Raw genomic sequence first — 13,567 nt, forward strand, 5'->3', positions numbered from 1 at the left:
GTATTCCTTTCAAAATGGATAACCAAACTTCACCCTAATTTGAGAAGTAATTCAACATCTTCCAACTAATTTTTTTTACCATCCTTATCATTAATAGCAGCTAGTACTCCCACAGTTCTGACCATACTCCAAGCACTCTTCTAAATGCTTTATGTACATTAACTTATTTAATCTTCACAACCACCATAAGATATAGACGGTATAATGTTCCCTATTTTACACATAAGGAAACTAAGGCACAGAGAGTTTAAGTAATTTGCCCAAGAATGCACAGGTGGCCTGGCTTGACATTTAATACTTTTAATTACTATGCTAAATCCCAGTGTACACACTCCTGTTTCTAAATTCTATTCAGTCTTATTAATCAAGATCTCTGCCTATACCTGCACCAACCCTATCTTTTTACAATTATATTTTCAAATGTGTTTTAATTTCTGAAAGAGAAGTTTCTCCCATTTTTTTATTCTCAGAATTTTCCAGGCAATTACCTGTTATTTTCTCTACCATTTGACCTATAGAATCAGCTTAAGTTTCACATATAATGATTAAGATTGCATTACATTTCTAAAATAATTTGAAAAGGATTGATATCTCAAAAATATTATTTTTCTATGAGGAAGAGGCTATGTATCTGCATCTATTGGATCTTCTTTTATCTTTTTTCCTATAGTTTTCAACATATGAATTATATTTTTATTAGGCATTTCATAGTTATTATTGTTATTGAGAACGGATTCCCTTTTCTCTGTTTTATTCTTACATATTTTGTTAATAATATGTAGGAAAGCATTGATTTTTCTATGCTAATTTTGTATCTAACCGTCATACTGACTGCTTTATTGATTCTGATAATTGTTTTCTTGGATTTTCAAGGCAATCTTTTGTGTGCAAATAGTTATACCTGTGTCTTTCCTTTATAATGTTTATATATCATATTATTCTTTTTTGTCTTATTGCATTATTTAGAGTTACTCTCTATTACAAGGTTAAATAGTAACAATTTGGGGGGCAAATTTATCTTATTTCTAACATTAGTAGGAATGCTTCTAACGTTTTACATCAGATATATTTGCTCTTATTGTTTTTTTCTTTTTAGTATGCTTTTTGGTGAAGAAGTTTGGCCCTGAGCTAACATCTGTTGCCAATCTTCCTCTTTTTTTTTTTCCTCCCAAAAGCCCCAGTGCCTAGTTGTATATCCTAGTTGTAGGTCATTCTAGCTCTTTTGTGTGGGATGCACCACAACATGGCTTGATGAGCAGTGTGTGGGTCTGTGCCCAGGATCTGAATTGGCAAACCCTGGGCCATGGAAATGGAGCACATGAACTTAACCACTCAGCCACAGGGCTGGCCCATGCTCTTGTTTTATGCTAACCTTACCAGCTTAAGGACGTTTCCTCTAGTGAAGCTTACCAAGACTTATTGTTTACTTGTTTTTCATCAAAAGAGATCATTGAATTTTAGCAGATGCATTTTTCCCATATTGAAATGTCATGAGTTTTTCCTCCTTTGATCTATTTATGTAGTGAATTACAGTAATGGATTTCCTTATGTTGAGTCATCCTTGCATTAATAATAGTTACATGTGCCAGAAGCTATGTTAAACATAATTAGATGAACACACATTTAAGATTGTTGTATTCTCTTGATGAACTGACCCTTTTTTATTATGAAATTTATTACTAATTGGAATATTTAGTGCATTTACATTGAATATAATTATTAATATGGTTGGGTTTAATTCTACCATCTTGCAATTTGTTTTTTATTTATCCCATCTCATGTTTCTTTCTTTGTTGATTCTTTGTCATATTTTACCATTACGTATGTTAGAAATGCCACAACACATTGTTGTTACTTTTGCTTGAACCAGTTAATTATCTTTTAAGGAAATTGAAAGATAAGAAAATAAAATTCATTTATATTCATGCACATATTTACCATTTCCAATAATCTCCATTCCTTCCTACAGTTCTAAGTTTTACCTTTGGTTCAATGAACTTCAGCATTTCTTTCAGTTCCATGACTAATATAAACAAATTCTTTCAGGTTATATCAATCTGAAAGTTTTTTAACTTCCATTTTGAAGAATATTTTGAAAGATAAACTGCTTTGGGTTTTATGAGCTTGTTAGATTGGCAGATGGATTTTTTCACCAAGTTTTGAAAATTTTTGGTTATTATTTCTTCAAACAGTTCTGACCCACTCTCTTTTCCCTTTTCTTCTTAGACTTCAATTACATGTGGGACAATTGATATCATTCTACAAGATACTGAGGCTCTGTTCATTTTTTAAAATCTTTTTTCTCTGTTTTTCAATTTTGATATTTTCTATTGATCTGTTTTCAGTTCTCATACTTCCTGTTCTGCAGTGTCCAATCTCCTCTTAAGCCACTGAGGGAAATTATCATTTCTAGTATTTTTAATTGACATTTTTTTATAGCTTGTATTTCCTTTTGGGATTTCCCAACTGTTCATTCATTATGTCCATGTTTTCCTTTAAATCCTTGAACATGTTTATAATTACCATTTTTAAAACTGTGTCTTGACTCCGAAATCTGAGTCATCTCAGGATGTCTTTCTATTGCCTGCATTTTTGTCTTGATTATGGATCCCATTTTCCTGTTTCTTTGCATGTGTAGTAATTTTTTATTTTATACATCATGTTATGGATGATATATTGTAGAGCATCTAGATTATGTGTCTCTCATTTAAAGGCATAGAATTTGGTTCAGGCCAGCAACTACATAACTGGCTCATTCTCTCTTTTTTTTTTGGAGGAAGATTAGCCCTGAGCTAACATCTGCCACCAATTCCCCTCTTTTTGCTGAGGAAGACTGGTCCTGAGCTAACATTCATGCCCATCTTCCTCTACTTTATATGTGGGACACCTACCACAGCATGGCTTGCCAAGTGGTGCCATTTCCGCACCCACAATCCGAACTGGCAAGCCCTGGGCCACCAAAGCGCACACTTAACCACTGTGCCACTGGGCTGGACCCTGGCTCATTCTCTTGATCCTTCAGGTTTCATTTTATTCTTTGGCCAAGTCTATATTGATCTTGACCTTAATCTGAGGATATGCTCTACTCTTTGTTCCTAAAGAGTGGCCTTTCTGGGGTCTCAATTGAATGATTGACGTGCTCAGTGATGTCTTCCCACTATGACTTATCTTTTAGCACTGCATGATCTCTGGCATTTCCATTCATTTCTTAGCTCCACAGCAGCTGCTGTCTTGCAGAATCTTGAGGTCTTGCAGAATCTTAACCTGCACATGCAAAGCCCAGACAAGCTGTCAGCCAAAGAGCTAAAGAGAATTTCCAAACCAACTTCTGGGACTTCCTTTCTATATAGCTCACTCCTCTCTGGAATCCTACCTTGCAAATTCCAGCTGCCTTTACAGTTTCTCTGTTTCAATTTCTGCCTCCTCAGCGCGGTAAGACTAATGTTCTTCTTTTGGGCTCTACTTCTGTGTGCCTCATTCAGGAAAGTGCCCCCAGACACAGAATCAGGTTAAGTATGGGGCTCACATCATGTATTTCTTATCTCTCTAGGACTCTCCTGCAATGTCCATTTTTCCAATGCCTAAAAATAGTCACCTCACATATTTTGTTCACTTTTAGAGTGGAAGGGTAAATCCAATGTCCGTTACTCCACATGGGCTGGAAGTAAAATTGTAATAGAAGAACCTAATTGATCTCTTTCTTTTTATTCCTTCCATCTTATTCCATGAATGCTTTTCATTATATTTTCTTGCAGCTCCCTCCCTTCTCTCTCTTTCTCTTGCTCTCTCTCTCTCTCTCTCTCTCACACACACACACACACTTTGCTATCCTTTGGAATAATAATACTTTTCATGTTTTTTTTTCTTTCTTCTCTAATGGTCTCAATTTAAATTGGTTTTGTTTAAAAACATTTTAAACGTTTTAATTTATTCTCCTCAATGTCAAGATTGCAGTTAGAAATACGGACCCTCCTTTTTGACATAAAAACTTAATCACATTTTACTTATTCCTCTTTTCCACCTCTCTCCTCACCCCACATCTCTAGGGAGCTTTCTTTCTTTCTTTTTTTTTTTTTTTTTTTTGGTCAACATTTTTCTTTTGAAAATTCTTTGTTATAAATTGTACTTAGTTGCACAACCATCTTACAAACAATTCTTTAGACTTAAGTCTAAGTTTTTCCTGCTCACTTCTCTTTTTCCTAAAACATGACTTTATCTTTATTAAATTCTTTATTTTGATTAGCTTTTTCCTGAAGGTCTATTTTTAAGTTATATTTTTAAAAAAAGCATACATGAATCATATAATTTCTAAATTCTTACAAATCTGAACCAGGCTTTCATTTGCCCTCACATTTAGATAATAGCTTGGTTTGGCATATAATTTTTGGAAGATAATGCTTTTTATTCAGAAGTCTATACATTTCCTCTGAGTTTTTCTAGCACCAGTGTTGCAAAACAGAAGTCTAATGTCATTCAAACTTTTTTCTTTTTGGTGACCTTTTTTTTCCAGTTGGCTGTTCCAGAATTTATTCTTTATCCAGGACATAGAAAACCATCTGAGTATGATTCCTTTTCATGGTACCTGCCCAGTTTTTGGTAAGCCTTCTCCACGTAAAGATGGAACACTTCAACTCAGAGAAATTGTCTTCTTTTGTTTCTTTGATTATTGCTTTGCATTCATCCATACTATTTTATCCTTCTGGAACTCCTATAATAACAGTATTGCTTCTCTTGCTTCGATCTTTTCTGCCTCTTGACTTTTCTCTTGAATTCCCAACTCTTGGAGTTTATGCACTACATTCTGAAAGAATGTCCCTTAGTTATTCTCCTTTATTTATTGTTTCCCATGACTACATTTTTGTGGAAGTCTGCACTTAAAAAAAATTAATATAGGATCCCTTTGAATCTGACTAGGAAAATTAGATCCCTCACCCCAAGTTCTTCCCTTTATTCTACAGATAATATGATTTAATCTGAATGCTCACATTTGATAGTCTTCATTTGAGCTACTAAATTTCTTAATTAATCTGGAAATTTTTCTCTTATCCTTAGAATGGAAGAACTGGTTTTTCCAGGATAAACCGCCAAAATGTGAATAGTGACTCATCCATGTCCCCTTCATTCACTCCCACTTGTATCATTTTCAGTTAAAACTCCTCAGCTTCATGAATATAGTCGAGAAGTTTCTGATGATAACACACAAATGATCTTTTTATAGTCTTTTTACATTCCTTGGGTTGTGTCTTTCTGAAATGATAAAAAAGAAGAGATGAAACATGTGATTAGGATACCATCTTTGTCACAGAAGTTTCCATTTATTTTTCCTAGACTATGACAAGAAAATTTTATATTTGGTTCTCACTTAGGAAAAATAAAGTTCTTTAAGAGAAAAATTGGATATACTTCAAGTTTCTTCCATATACAGAAGCAGGAAAGTTATTTTGATTCCAACATTCTTATGAAAAGTGCCTTTTATGGGGGGGCAGAGAGAATGAATTTTGTATTATTTTCCCCCCAATAAAAACATTTTGAGATACTTTCCTTGAAACCACCTTTTACAGTCTTGAATTTACTGTAGACTTCTGTGTCCAACTGCCCAGACGAGGACAGGGAAATATGTCCATGGAAGTTAACCTCGGCTGAATACAACCATGAGGAAGAAAAACACTGGGAACATCTGTATTTTATCCTGCCAATATGTTCTCTCTTATTCTGGAAGCACAGGATGTCTTTACTCTGTCAGCTGCAAAAATATTATCTCTCTGCAGGAAAGAAACAAGTGTGGAATATATATTATGCTACCACATTACATGCATACCTAAGCAGAAAACAAAGAAAATAACCATTTAATATATAACTCAATTTTGCCTCCAGGGACAGATAAAAATTTTTATTATAATACCCAAATGGTACAGTACATAAATATACATGGGAAATGTGATGGGGCTAAGTCAGGCTCTTTTAGCTAGATGCTGGTGGCTAAAAATTTATCATCTGACCCCCATTCTAATCCTTCCTGTCCCATACACATGAAGTAGGCTATATTTTTTATTCGGGCCAGGAATTTGGGGCAAGGGAGACCAAAACCCATCATCGTTTTCCAGCAGATCATTAATTTCTAAATGTCTGTGGGAAATAACTATTGGCTGATATCTTCCAGTTTCATTTCAAACATTATACCATATATGGTTTACTTAATAAACAACTAAGATAGTAAAAAATAGTAAGAGTAACTAAATTGGTAATTTAATAACTTCAGATGATTCTAGAGACTTAGTGGTGTTTACCCTTTTTGAAATCAATAACTTTTCATTTGGAATCTTAAATCTGCTTTAATGAGCATTCTACTGAAAGTGGTTTTATTTAGGATCCGAGCTTACACAAACAACAGAAATAGAGGCTTTTATCTAAATAACAATTTGCAGTTAACTTTTGCAAACTGCATGACTGATTTGAATGTATAAATCCCTGCAATCGAATTATGTATGCTTCTTAAAAAATTTTAACGCTTTTAACCAGCCAAGAGGTTATATAGGAAGAGTGCTCTCAATGTGAGGAATCTTGATATTGCTCAGTTATTTGCAATATGTCTGAAACAGCTCTTCTAACACTGGTTCCATCTTTGAAAGCCCATACAGAGCAATAACATGACTTCCTGACAAGCAGTAAAAGAGAAATATCCTGCAGTGCTGCTGGCTTTCTGCATAAGTTGCAAGTTTTAATGAATTATCAAATTGTAATATTTGTCAACATGTAATACTCTATTTCTTTGTATCTTCACATTCACTCACTCTGATTTAACTCTGACAATGTCTTCTGCATTGTTTCTCTGTCTATAAGACACCTTTTGCCATCATGTAATCTATCCATATAAAACTAATTAGCAGCACCCTCCACAAAACAAGGGGCTAAATCTATTGTTACTATAATCCACAATACTCTGCCTCTGTGCCCCAGAGAACCAAGTAGCTCTGGAAGTCTCCAGAGGGTGTTCAGGAATGAAACTATAGCATTTGGGCTCATCGTTGCTGCTCTGTGAGATGCTGTCCTGTCTTGCACTGATGTTGCCTCCTGGAAGCGTTTCAAAGCAATCACGCCCATAAAACACCAAAACGAGGCTGCGTTCCCTTCATAGTTTACAAAATTCATCCTAAGAATGATTTCCTCTTCTGTTATAATTCTTCTTTCCACAGAGGCTCAAAAATTAGTCCTTGGGCCATGCTGGAGGCAGCAGCAAGTGATGTCTCCCTATCTTGTCCCTCTCCCAGAGGCCCTATAACAAAACCTCTCCTAAGCCAAAAACAAAAAGGTGCAAGTCACATAAACAAACACCCAGGCCGACTCCAAACCCCAGTTTAGTCTCAGCCTACATTTAAATATCTGAAGGTCACTATCTCAATAAATAACCTACTGTGTTGCTTCATAAACATTCCCATGCTGTGAGCAAGGAGAGTGCTTACCTGAGAATGAAGCTAGCACAGAGGAAAGCAATCCAGGAGGCAAAGAGGGGCCCCTACCCACTTCATCTGAGCCCCTGAAACCAGCATCCTCTCCTGGTCTCCCCAGTTACGTGTGCCAATAAATGCCCCTTTTTGCTTAAGACAGAGTTTGGTTTTATGTCACTTGCAACTGAAATAATCCTGACTAATATATTAATAATTATCATATTTTATTAGGTTGGATAAATATCATTGCCTTAGGAACTTGAAACAACAAATCCCAGAGATTTCCAACCGTGAAAACTGCAGCCTGATGAGTGATTTAATTAAATATGCGCTTATAGATCACTCCCCAAGCCACACATGTACAAATGAGGAGAGACAAATCTGAAGGAGAAGGAAAAAACCTTTTACATTTGAAACAATGTATTAAGAAGACATCTGCCCAATGTCTAGGACTGGGAAGATAAATGATTCCATTTTATGTTGTTATTAAATTGTATTACTCTTCATTAAAGTTAAATGCATTTAGAGGAATTAAGCTCATCAAAAACTTGGCAGTGGAATATAAGCAATGATTCTTTGTTTATTCGACGACATCCTCCTGTGAATTGATTCACAATTTTAATTTTGGAAAACAATGTTTCCTTGATGGGGACTGACAGAATGATGTGAACTGCTGCATCATTTCGCATGAAGTCATATCGATTGTGAAAGGAAGCAGAAACCAAGTGACTTAACCAATATTTCCGGGAGCATTATGACAAGAATATTTCTACATTGTCAGAGGGATCACATCAATTGAAGAACTGAAATTAAGCCTTAGGAGACAATTGCCTATCCTTTTTAAGATAAATATAACGGAATTCTATAAAGACAAAAATTATAAATATTTTTAGTGAAAAAAACCCTAATTTTAAAAATATGTATGAATATCAAGCATGTATCATGGACACATGGTAAGCAAAACAATACATGAGAGAGCTTGCAACCTAGTGAGAAAGGAAAGCATTAATCCAATTACAGAATTATAATTCCAGTTGGGATAAACATTACCAGAGAAATGTGCCTGCCCCCATGGAAGCCCACACTGGGGGCTTTGCCCTAAGCAGATAGACCAAGGAAGGAGTTCGTACAGAAGTGAATTTTGAAGAATGAATAAGCTCTAACTAGATAAGAGGGAAAAGAGCATTATAGTGAGAGGGACCAGTCTCTCCATAGGTATAGAGAAGGATGGGGTAAGAATCAGAGACCTAGACCAGCTGTGAGCCCAGAACCCAGGGAAAGGAGGTGGAGAGGGGCGAAGGGCAGGCTGTGCAGGGGCGGTGAGTTCTCTCCTAGAACAATGGCAGATCTTGAAGGGTTTTAAGTGGGACCTGGGAAGATCGACTTTACATTAAAAAAAAAAAAAATCACTTTCACTTCAGGCTGGATAATAAATGGAGGGTGGAGTCAGGATCCAGGCAAGGGAAAATGGTAGGTGGGGCTGGGCAGGAGTGGCGATGAGGGCACGATGCAGAAAGGCAGAGGGAGAATCCTCAGGGCAGTTTATCCTCATCATTTACTGGAAACCGGCACCATGAAATCTGACTGACTCTCTCTGCTCTTCTAAACTTTTTATTAGGGAAAATTTCAAACATATAAAAAAGGAGACAGAATAATATAATGAACCTCTAGGTACTCAACACCTAGCTTCAAAAATGTCCAACTCTGGGCTAATCTTGCTTAATCTATATCCCCACTTCCACATATATTTTTTAAAGTTATGAACATGTCAAACCTCCAGAAAAGTTGTGAGAATAGTAAATAATCATCCATTTATTGTTGAAATAATTGTTGAATAATTGTTGACATTTTGTTAACTTGCTCTATAGGTCTGTGTATACATGTATTTATGTTTATATACACATATGCATATATCATCATCTATCTCCTAAGAGCAAAGGCATTCTCCTATATAACCGTTACACAATTATCACACTCAGGAAATTTAACATTATCTAATATGCAATCCATATTCAAAATTTCCTGCATGTCCCAACAATGTCCTCTATGGCTGTTTTTCCCCTGATCCAGAATCTAAACAAGGACCATGCGATGCACTTCATGGTCCTGTTTCTTTAGTCTCCATCAATCTTAAGAGCTCCTCAGCCTTTTTGTCTTTCATGACATTGATGCCTTTGAAGAGTACAGGCCAGCTACTTTGCAGAATGTCCTTTAATGTGTGTTTGTCTGATTGTTTCCTCATGATTAAATTCAAGTGAAACATTTTGGCAGTACTATCACACAGGTGATGCTGTGTCCTTCTCAATGTGTCACATTAGGAGCCATATGATGTCAGTTGTACTGTTATTAATGATGATTCCTTCAGTTTTTCAACCGATTGAATTCATACCCTGTAGACATAATCCATTACTGAGGAAACCAGACAAGGACTGCAAAATATAATTTCTATTTCCCCATGAGCTATCTTAATGCCAAGAGACATTAACACAGGTCATTTATACAGACAAAGCTTTATCAGTTTTTTTCATGAAAGGTGGATATAGATCATAAATAGACACCAACAGAGGATGAATATCCTGCAGCGATGAGAGGAAATCGGTACACTTGGTAATTAGAATCCTGAGAAGAAGTAAAGCATGGGGTGAGGCATGTGGCCTCAGGAGCCAGACTGTCAGGGATGTCATCCTGGCCCTGCCGCCCACCACCTGTGTGACTTTGGGCAAGTTACTTACCCTTTCTGTATCTGCTTCCACATCTGTAACATGGGTAATCATAGAACTCATCTTATATGGCTTGTGTGAGCACTGAGTTACTACATACGCAATTTCTGGCACACAACAAGCCCTCAATGGTGTGATGATGATGATGTTCTCAGTGAAGGACCATTAAACTCCATGCGTAGACTAAAGGAAGACCCTGGGTCTTCTCAACAAAAAATATTGTCTGAAATTTGGTCCCTGTTAGAAGTATGATACGGTGAAATGTCAACATGTTTGCATAAAATCACTAACATCATCATCTAACGAGAACTACTTAGGGCAGAAGAGTTTGATTTGAACAATCAGATGACAAGCGTTAACATTCCCCAAATAATAAACAATAATCTTAACAATAAAATGTGTCCAATGTGATTTCTCATTGAGGATTCTATTACTTCCTGTTCATTAGTGATACATATGTGACCTGTGTCTGGTGTGCAAGTGGCTACATGATATTGACATTCCCACAGAAAGATCCAAATCACAAATGGAAAAAGGCGTGCTCGGAGATCCAGTCAAAGATCTAGTCTAGTCTTAGGATCACTCCTTAAACCTTACAACTGAAACTCGGTTTTAAAATTTCAAAGAAATTTTTCTGATTAGGGAACTCAGCCACAGTATCTTTACCCCCTGGCTTGTATATGCATATTTGGGTGTGTGGTGGTGGTGGTGGTGATGGGGATGCTAGGAGTTTTCCCTGATTTTAACCCATTACCCTTTTTTGGAACAATAACTTTCCTTTCTCTACAGGATTTTCACTATTAGTCATTCATGGCTTAATAAAACTACTCAGTTTTTAATATACTCTTTTTTCCCTTAAGTGAAATAATTATATTTTCAAATAGAACAAAAGAGTAATCCTTAGTTTTGTATTTCTTTTATTTGAGTTTTTCCTAAAATGTGTAACCGTAGTGGAAATAATTTTTTTCCTTGCAAGTGATATAGAAAAAAATTCGAATCTCTACAAGTTACAAGTGACTTAAAGAATTACTATGCATTTTGCTTTCACCTTAAGAAGAAAAGGATCAACTGGCCTACATCAAGACTTTAGAATATGGAAAATAAAATTTAAATAAGTAATAAAATATTTACTTTGGTACTATATTAGGACTGGTTCAGGAGAAGGGAAGGCAAGGCAAGATAGAAACATCTAGAGAAAATAGAAATAGAAGAAAGGAGCAGGGAGAAGCAGGGAGGGGCAAAAAGACAGAGTGACAGAGAAAGCCAACATTGCTGGCTTCTGAATCCCCAGATCTCACCCTGCTCAGAGTTACTGCCCGCCACCATGCCTTCCATCCCTCTCAGTCTGCTTCTGTAAACAGCTCCCCCAAGAACCCCAAAATCTAAACCTTTGATTATTACATATCCAACTTGGTTCACCTATCCACACCCCAAACATACACAATAAGTTTTCTTTTCCTTTGTCTCTTATTTTTCGATTCCTTCCATTCCTCAAAGTTAAATAACTTCTACCACAGGCATAAATTTTACAGTCACAAAACCCAGATGTGCAAACATAAAACTCCCTTTATTTCGTCAAAACTGGCTTCGCTCACAGGTCCCCATTTCCACAGATAGAAAAATATCCAACTTTGCCAATTTAAGGAAAACTCAAGCATTTCTGGGATTTTTCCTCAGTGTCTTTGGGTAAATATGAAGTCAATATGAAGTTCACACTCTTTCTTATTTCCTTCTATTCTCTCTATCCATCTTCTAAATTTGAGGGTAGGAGGTAATCATAACAAGGGTGCAGCAGGATATGCGGTGAAGAAGAGGGAGCTCATTCTACGAGAGAAGGCAGTGAGATAGTCAAGTGAATACCCAATCACAACACAGACGTATTTTCTGAAAGTGCTGTGGGAGCACAGAGTGAATACAAAGAAGCACAGAGGGAGCAGACAGAAGAGAAACTCAGTCACAAGGGGCCAAAGAAAGCTTCTGAGAAGAAGCGATTTGTAAGTTTTATCTTCAAGAGTGAGTAGGAGTGAGTGGGTCTAAGAAGGCGGGGAAGGATGTCTCAGGGAACATTTGCTAAGGCATGGAATCACAAGAGTGTAACAAGATTGGGAAATGCAAGCAGTTCTGTATGGCTAGAGCACAGGCAATGTTTGTAAGAGTGGGTGGGAGAGGAGTCTAGAGAGGTGAACAGACTATACGTCAAGCAGAGGAGCTGGGACTGTATTCTCCAGGCAGAGAGTCAGCACACTATACGTGAAGTCCAAATTGGTCTGCTGCCTGGTTTTGTAAACAAAGTTTTATTGGACATAGACAAGTTCATTTGTTTACATATTATCTACGGCTGCTTTCGCGCTACAACATCAGAGTTGAATAGTTTTGACAGAGACCGTATGGCCTCTAGAGGCTAAAATATTTACTCTCCAGCCCTTTACATACAAAGTTTGCCGACCCTACTCCAGCCCACTTGAGTGATACATGCACCCTCTTTAAAAGAAAAAGTTCTCATTGACCCAAAGTGCCATTTTGACATTATTAGTATATGGTTATTTAGATTTGTACAAACCTAAAAATAGGTGTAAGCATTTAATGCAACTTATAAAATTCTTATGCAACTATAAAAATCTGCATGTTAAATTTAAACAAAAATAATAACTACAAATTAACATTACTATTTTTTTCTTAAAGACTGTCTCTGAGCTAACATCTGTTGCCAATCTTCCTCTTCTTTTTCTTCCCCCCCAAACCCCCCAGTACATAGTTGTATACTGTAGTTATGAGTGCCTCTGGTTGTGCTATGTGGAACACTGCCTCAGCATGGCTTGATGAGCAACGCTAGGTCCGAGCCCAGGATCTGAACCAGTGAAACCCTGGGCCACCAAAGCAGAGTGCACAAACTTAACCACTTGGCCACGGGGCCGGCACCCAAATTAACATTATTAATTCAATGTGACAGATGATAATGTTTGCATAGAAACAAATTTCCACTCCTAACAGAGGACTGGCTGTCCGAGCACATGTTCTTTTGAATTCAGCAACTTAGGTCATGTGATGGTTTTACTTATTTGAACTAGGGTAAAACCTTGGTTAATATAACAAAAGACAGTGATTCATTGATATTTATCTGCCCCCATTTAAATGCCTCATTTGGTGTTACGAAGTCCCTCTGCCTTCTTTTTTGTGTAAGTTATTGATAGTTATAGCAACATCCGTGGGTACAATAAAAACACAAATGCACATGCAGGCACCAAAGTCAGTTGTCAGTACTCAATTCTAAGGCAGCCATTCAGGCTATATTTTGCTTATATTTTTTAAATGTAATTTAAATGAAAACACAATAATTTGAAAAATATCACAGAGAGCTATAGATCCTGGATTACACACAAAGCTATCAAAGAAATCTAACAG

This window comes from Equus przewalskii, chromosome 13, assembly GCF_037783145.1.
Source record: "Equus przewalskii isolate Varuska chromosome 13, EquPr2, whole genome shotgun sequence".
Taxonomy (NCBI): Eukaryota; Metazoa; Chordata; class Mammalia; order Perissodactyla; family Equidae; genus Equus; species Equus przewalskii.